The sequence below is a fragment of the Zea mays genome, chromosome 7 (assembly GCF_902167145.1).
Source record: "Zea mays cultivar B73 chromosome 7, Zm-B73-REFERENCE-NAM-5.0, whole genome shotgun sequence".
Classification (NCBI taxonomy): domain Eukaryota; kingdom Viridiplantae; phylum Streptophyta; class Magnoliopsida; order Poales; family Poaceae; genus Zea; species Zea mays.
Window position 1 is genome coordinate 144,169,126 of NC_050102.1, and position 6,921 is coordinate 144,176,046.

At 37.8% G+C, this 6,921-nt stretch overlaps 1 long non-coding RNA gene across 1 annotated transcript; it reads left to right on the forward strand.

The window, feature by feature from the left end:
- The first annotated feature begins 3,897 nt into the window (after window positions 1-3,897).
- Window positions 3,898-4,498, forward strand: LOC103632849 (uncharacterized). The gene is made up of 3 exons (XR_556179.2): window positions 3,898-3,970; window positions 4,145-4,233; window positions 4,406-4,498. It is a non-coding gene; the product is annotated as an uncharacterized lncRNA (long non-coding RNA).
- Window positions 4,499-6,921: the final 2,423 nt, after the last annotated feature.

Consider the following 6,921-nt stretch of genomic DNA (forward strand, 5'->3'; position numbering starts at 1 on the left):
TGTCGTCTTGTATTTTGCTTTCACAGATCAAACACCTGATCCTCTGCTAAGTAATGTGTAGCATTTTTATTATATGTTCAGTCATGTTTTGATTTAAGTTCCTGTCATTTGTCTGTCTATTCTTACTAGGAACTGGTGGTAGGCTATTCGGGCTGGTTCTTACTATTTAATTTATTCAGATCCTAAAAACTTTAACTTGCACATTTTGTTTCCTTGTTAAAATCACCAAAGGAATACGAACACTAACACCCAATTCTTTTGAATTGGTTAAGCTCAATATGTTTATTATATTTTTATGATTGTAGAGGTCCAGAATATGTATATGGTGCAGAACATGTATAGTTTTGTTACGATGTTTTTAAATTTAATATTTAGCTACTGCTAAAATATTAGCATTGTATTGCTGACGATATATGTATATTTCAGTAGTTGGAAACTGTTATAAAAAACCTTGGGGGTATACTTCACATGCATGTCACAGAGAGAGAAAGATTGCATGAGATGGTGAAGATAGTGAAGAAAAATATTCAATATGCTTCATGCTTGCAAAACTATAGCTCTTATTTTAATGAACTGATGGTTTCTGATGGTGTTTTGTCTTCATGTTACAAGATGTGTTTGGGGGACCACATGCAAGATATCCACAATACTATGTAGCATACCATGAGTTGGTGGTATAATTTTGAAGCTCGACTCAATTTATTGTTTCAAAATTTTCAATTGGCTCATTTGATTTGTGGTGTATTTGACAAGATTATGATCTTATATTTCAGTCTGGCAGCGTGCTAGAGCTGAATTCCACAAGAGACCCGAGAAACATGCACTTTGTTTGATGGTCAGTCACAGGGAGCAAGGAATAAGCGTAGTACTGACTAGCAGGGAGCAAGGAATAAGCGTAGTACTGACCAATAGGATGAAGTAGAATCTTCTGCTCCCAATGATTCTCCTGCTTTGAGGTGTGTTTTTTTACATTTTACTTTGTGTGCCGATGTCTTTTTCTATCTGTTTCTCCTCGACACTTAAATAGCTTAACATTTAATTCTTTCTCTATTGTCTCTTACTAGCACAAAATCTATCAAACAATATAATATTGTGTGCAAGGATTTAAAGTATGTTTTCTTGGGAGCAAGCAGCGCTGAGGCATACCCTAGGTGCCATACGATGCCACATGATTTTAATTATGCCACACAATGTTGGTTCTTTTTATGGTATGTCAGTTTGCCACTTTAGTGATATATTGGGAAAAACAGGGGAGATAAATCCTTAATGGTACATATGCGCTTCATGAATAAGCAATCCTATTTCTTGTAAGCTGTTATTTTAGTAAATTTGTGTCTTAATAGTACTTTTTATAAATATTTCTGCTGACTCTTTTGTCATGTATACCCTTCACTAATATCCTTTTTTTATCAATGTTGTGGCTATTAGCTTGCATCTTGGGCAGAGGGATAACATTTCTTATCTTTTATTTTGTGTTTCATTGTGCTGCAGGATTTATATTCTGTCTATGGATGAAATGAGCAATCTAATAAATCCACACTTGTATAATTGAATATTTAATTTAATTTAATTCGTGGGCAATTTGATATTGTCCATACCATAGTGACCGGTTGTCTTATGTGGTGCTAATATTTAACATAAAATGTGATATTTGCATTATATATATATGGTTCTTTTCTGCCTTGCCCACATTCAGTATTTTGTTTGTTTACATAAAATGAAACAATTAATTAGTGTGTGCATAGCATTATCTTTTGCTATAACTTGTTCTGATCTCCAGATATATTCTTCAATTCTAAAAGATAGTTACATATGTCCTTTACCTGAGAGTGTAGTCCCTTTTGATGTTTATGGGGTGGAAGACTTCAAGATAGAAGATACAAATGTTCACAACCCTACTACTCACAAATTTCAGGAAGATCCAAAAAGTGATCCTAGACACTGTAAGCTTCAACATGAGTATGAGGTATTTGATCTGAAAACTGTTCCCCAGAACAGCAGGTTCACCATTAATTAGTATACATTTGTATGGCTTGACTTTCCATTACACAAGGAGAGACTAGCCACTCTATAAATATAAAAGGTGACAACTGATTGCCAACAAACAGTTAAATTTACCAAACAAGTTACTTTTTCGTTTATCTTGTCTTCTAATCTACTATTGTGGCACGATGTATGCTTCAATTAAAGAGTAAATTGTTGACTTCATGCCATGGCATGCTAGGCACAATGTAGTGAATGAGCACTTTTTAATTGTTGTTCCTTGTTGAAGTAACCGTGAGTGTTTGTCCCATGAGTTCTGTTTCAATATTCTTTCTTAAGATAATTGCTTACAATTTTTAATTACATTTTGGTATTCTTATCAGCCATATCCTGATTACAAGCTGGTTGTTAGCCATGATGACTATAGCTTAACTTCTAAGCTGCCAAAGGAGAGAACTTCTGTTGTAACGATACTAAGAAACCAATTGATCGTGTATTTAGCACATATGAGTTCTTAGTTGAAGTTGTAGCTAGATTCCTTGTGCACCCAAACTTAACTTCTGTGAAGTTAAAGAGTACCCGTGTGTTAACAAATTATTGTGTTGTCCGAACTTTAGATATCCGGCCTTGGAAGTACTTGGTACCATGTATGAGGGAAGATCTGTTTGCCAGGGTATGCCTGTTACTTTAGTTTACCCTTTGGTTTAAATTTGCACTTTATAGAATTATACTGGTAGAAAATAATAGTTCTCTTTTTCATAGCAATTTCCCAATAGATAGTCCTGTCAAACTGACCAATTTATATGTTCACTGTTCAGTGATTTTGTTGCAAATCTGTACCAGTACTGTGTTATATCTCATGTGTATTTATACGTTATAATGTTATACAATCTCGCACAAGTAGAACTGTAGTAAACATCTGCCTGCCGCTGATTTTATTAGCCAGCTTTAAAAAATCTGGTTTACTAATTTTTTATGCGTACTAATGTTACCTTGGCAGATTACTGGGTTAACGAACAACTCATACTTTGATGGAGCACATGAGGTTCGACATTATCTCAGGAAGCATTCGGATCTTGGTCGTATTGTGCTTGAAGTTGCTAAGGTATATAATGAATGTCATGAAGGATTGTTTTCTCTTAATCCCATATTGTGTGAGATACTAAATATGTGTCCTAAAAACAACTTACGTCCAGGACTCGCAAATTCCCCGCCAAGTAAACTACTAGAAAACTTTTCAGAGGTGGACATGATGAAGATGATAGTGCTGATGCCGACACAAATGATGTTGTTGTACCTCGGTAACTCCACTTTCTTCCTAGCCCTTTAGAGATGATATGACCATCTTCGTTCGGCTATTTTCCCAGCACTGGTCTATACCGCAGATTGATGCATAAACAACTGCCTTAGAAAAACATAGTTTTGAAGGATAAAACTCAAGATTAGCAATGAAAACTTAAATAGTCATCATAGCTAATGAACATCTTAGCTACCAAAAAACATGTTTATCCATCTAGAAACCTTTTCCCCCTGCTCAGTGCTCGCTGCCCTATGATTACCAAGTTTGAGAATTCTTTTTCCAATAGAATTTGTAGGCTACAATAACCTGGCTCAAAGAATGTGAATTCATTTCCCTTTGTACTAAAGAATCACAAGTAGTTGTCTGTACTCCTAAACATGAATAAGTGCAGTCATTTTGTAGAAATTAAATCATGTGTCATTCTGTGCAGAAGATACTAATAGTACTACCACTACCGTGTTCTACTTCAACAACAAACTTCAGAAAAGATTAAGAGGTCAACTTTTTAAAATGAATGGACTTTTTTATATACTGTTTGCAAATGCAGGTTTGTAGAAACTCTGAATTGTATGTGCATTAGCTTCCACATGGTTCGGAAAACAATAACTATATTGATCAAATCAGGTTTATGTCTCAACTGTACAAGCCAATAATTATCCAATCACTTGCACGCAATGGCATCCTGAGGTAATTTAGTTGTAGCTGTTTCAGGAGTTCCACATTTAGTGTTCTTATTGGTTCTTCCTTTTCTCTTGTGCAATGTATTTATTCCTAGATTATATTCACAATATATCAAATTGTGGCTACTCACCAAATACAAGTGGCTTTATGCCACAATAAAACTATCCTCATTTGATGCAGAAAGCCATTTTTGAGTGGAGGAAACCAATGATCCCACACAGCGAAGATGCAATACAGGTTACTCAACATTTTGCCAATCATTTTATCAGGTTTGTTGTTGTAGGCTTTAACTTCTATTATTATACAATTCAAGTTGGCAGTACTTCATGTTGGTTTAAGCATATGCAAGAAAGGACCTTGCTTTGATGAAACTTGCAAGAGTGGTGAAAGAAAAATGGAGTTCATGCTTACCTAGCTCACCCTTTCCGTGTCGTGGAACAGCCAAGCACGCAAGTCTCCAAACAGGCCTCCTGCCGACAAAGTGCTGGATAACTTAATTTACAACTACAGCCCAACATTTACCGGAAAAAATCGTGAGTCTCTGTATCCTTACCCCCTAACAAATGTACGTACAATCCATTGATCAGCTAGACTAATGCGTGTATTTTTGGTAGGAAATCGTTTGAGGAGGTCTAGATCTTCTCCTGAGACTGTGGATTGAACGCCTGAGTGTCTTCAGGAATATGCAGTTCTGCACTGCATTGCTATTGTAGTGTAACTATGCATTAGTATTACCCCGTCGTACCAAAAGTTGTATTTATATAGATTCCTTGGACTGCCTGTATTGCAGTAACCTTTCCACCGTATGGGTGGCTCTATAGAATGCGTATAAGCATAAATGATAATGATAATGTAATAGACTGAAAAAAATACTTGGAGATTTTTTGAATTTAAAAGTTTCTCCAAATCAGGTGAAGGTCGAATGTTCTTGGACCTGATTCATGAAATCCATTGAATCCAAGTTGTTTGGAGTGACGTCTCTGCTATGGCTTGGCTCAAGCATCTTGCGCCCAGAATGTCGTCGTGTTACCTAACCGGCCGAATTACGGATCCCAAGGGTCGAGAAGAAGTGAAGAACACAACAAAGGTAGGAAGTATGGAGGAATGCTTAATTTGGAGAGGTCACTCGGGTTTTATATATATAGGACGTAATCGCATTCGCCCTCCACCCTTTTGATTTCAAAAAATGATAACATGGTAATCCCTACTATTAAGCATTACTATACTATTAAGCGTGGAAGGGGTGCGTCCATAGGGGCAAGGCTATGCCCCCGCCGTTTCTCCTACGATGACCCCTATGCCCGCTGCTACCGCCATCAAGGCGCGATGTCGATGCTCCCAGCCAAGATAGGTTGTTCGCTTCAGATTAAAGCCATCTGTTCAGACTGTTGCAGCTGCAATCCATAGAGACAAAACATTGTACAAGCAGTAGATGCTGGTACTGATTAAAGCCTCTCCCTCCCTCCCCCTACGGCAGGCGGAGCTACGTCAGGCACCGGCCCCGACGCGGCTCTGCCAGCCGCTGCACCGTCCCTCTGACGGCTCCCACGCGCACCTTCTCGACCGCACACCATTGTCGTCAAGGCCTCCACCCCGTGACCATGCGTCGCCACTCCACCGTTGTCCCCTAGACCTTGCTCCCTTCATGAGACTACCTTGCCCTTCTCAAGTGTCTCACAAATGGGCGGTCTCTCATGCGTCACAGGCCTGAGTTTCTCTTCGACGTCATATCCCAGACAGCTCGTGGATGTCGTTCTCCAACTTATAACAGTATAACATATATATATATATATAAGTTATCGAGGTATTATATGTTTCCGTTGCAACGCACGGGCACTGACCTAGTTAGTTTACTAAGTGTTATGTTGGAGAGTGTAACTCTAACCCTAAACAAGGTTGAGAGATATATTTATAATATAGTTGTTAGGCCGAAACCCATTACACAAAGACACCCCATTGCAATACAAAGACATGGTAATTAACTCGAACACCACCACAGTCAAAATTCTAGCCACGACAGATGTTGACTAGACCGAAACTTCTTAAACATCGACGTACGAATATTACTGAGAAGTGGTTGTTGGTGAAGCACTACGGGAGAGACAAACTTTGCCTAGCGCTAAATATTGAGTGTGAATTCACGGGTACTAGGCAAAGATCTTCTTTGCCGAGTGTTACGCTCGGCAAAGCAAGACACTAGGCAAATCAGTCGTTTGCCGAGTGTCAAAACACTAGGCAAATCAAATGTTTGCTAGTGCCAGACACTAGGTAAAAAAAACACTCGGCAAATCAGACGTTTGCCTAGTGCCAGACACTAGGCAAAGAAAACCACTTGATAAACTAGCGTCGTCATCTAACACCATCCACCAACCGTTAACGTTGCCGAGTATCTGACTTCGACACTCGGCAAAGAAGGTCTGTTTGCCTAGTGTCGGACTGGAACACTAGGCAAAGATGCGCTTTACCTAGTGTCTTATTTTGACACTCGGTAAAATATTTTTTCTTTTCTTTCTCCTTCCAAACTTTTTATGATGTGTTTCTATAGCACCTAGAACTACATGTCAAGCTTTGGTAAATTTTTTGAAGTTTTTGCTATATTTACTCAATTTATTTCATTTAATTGAATTTCTTTTGATAATTCAAATTTGAACTGCAAGTCATTCGCATGATGGAAAAATGATATTCATGTTATTTATCATAATTTAAGACTTTATCGAGTAACAGACTATAAATTTTAAACATCATGTTCACGAAACATGACCACAAACTTACGGTCCAGTTGTTTTTTAATTATATAAAAATCAAACAAAGTCAGAAAATCATTAAACTTGTCGAGATGTCATGATATCATATGTGGAGGCTGTGATAAAAAGTTGACAAGGTTTCATACAAGTTTGACATGAACGATAGTTACCACCTAGTCGGCCTCTACATTAAATCATTAAACTTCTCTCTCA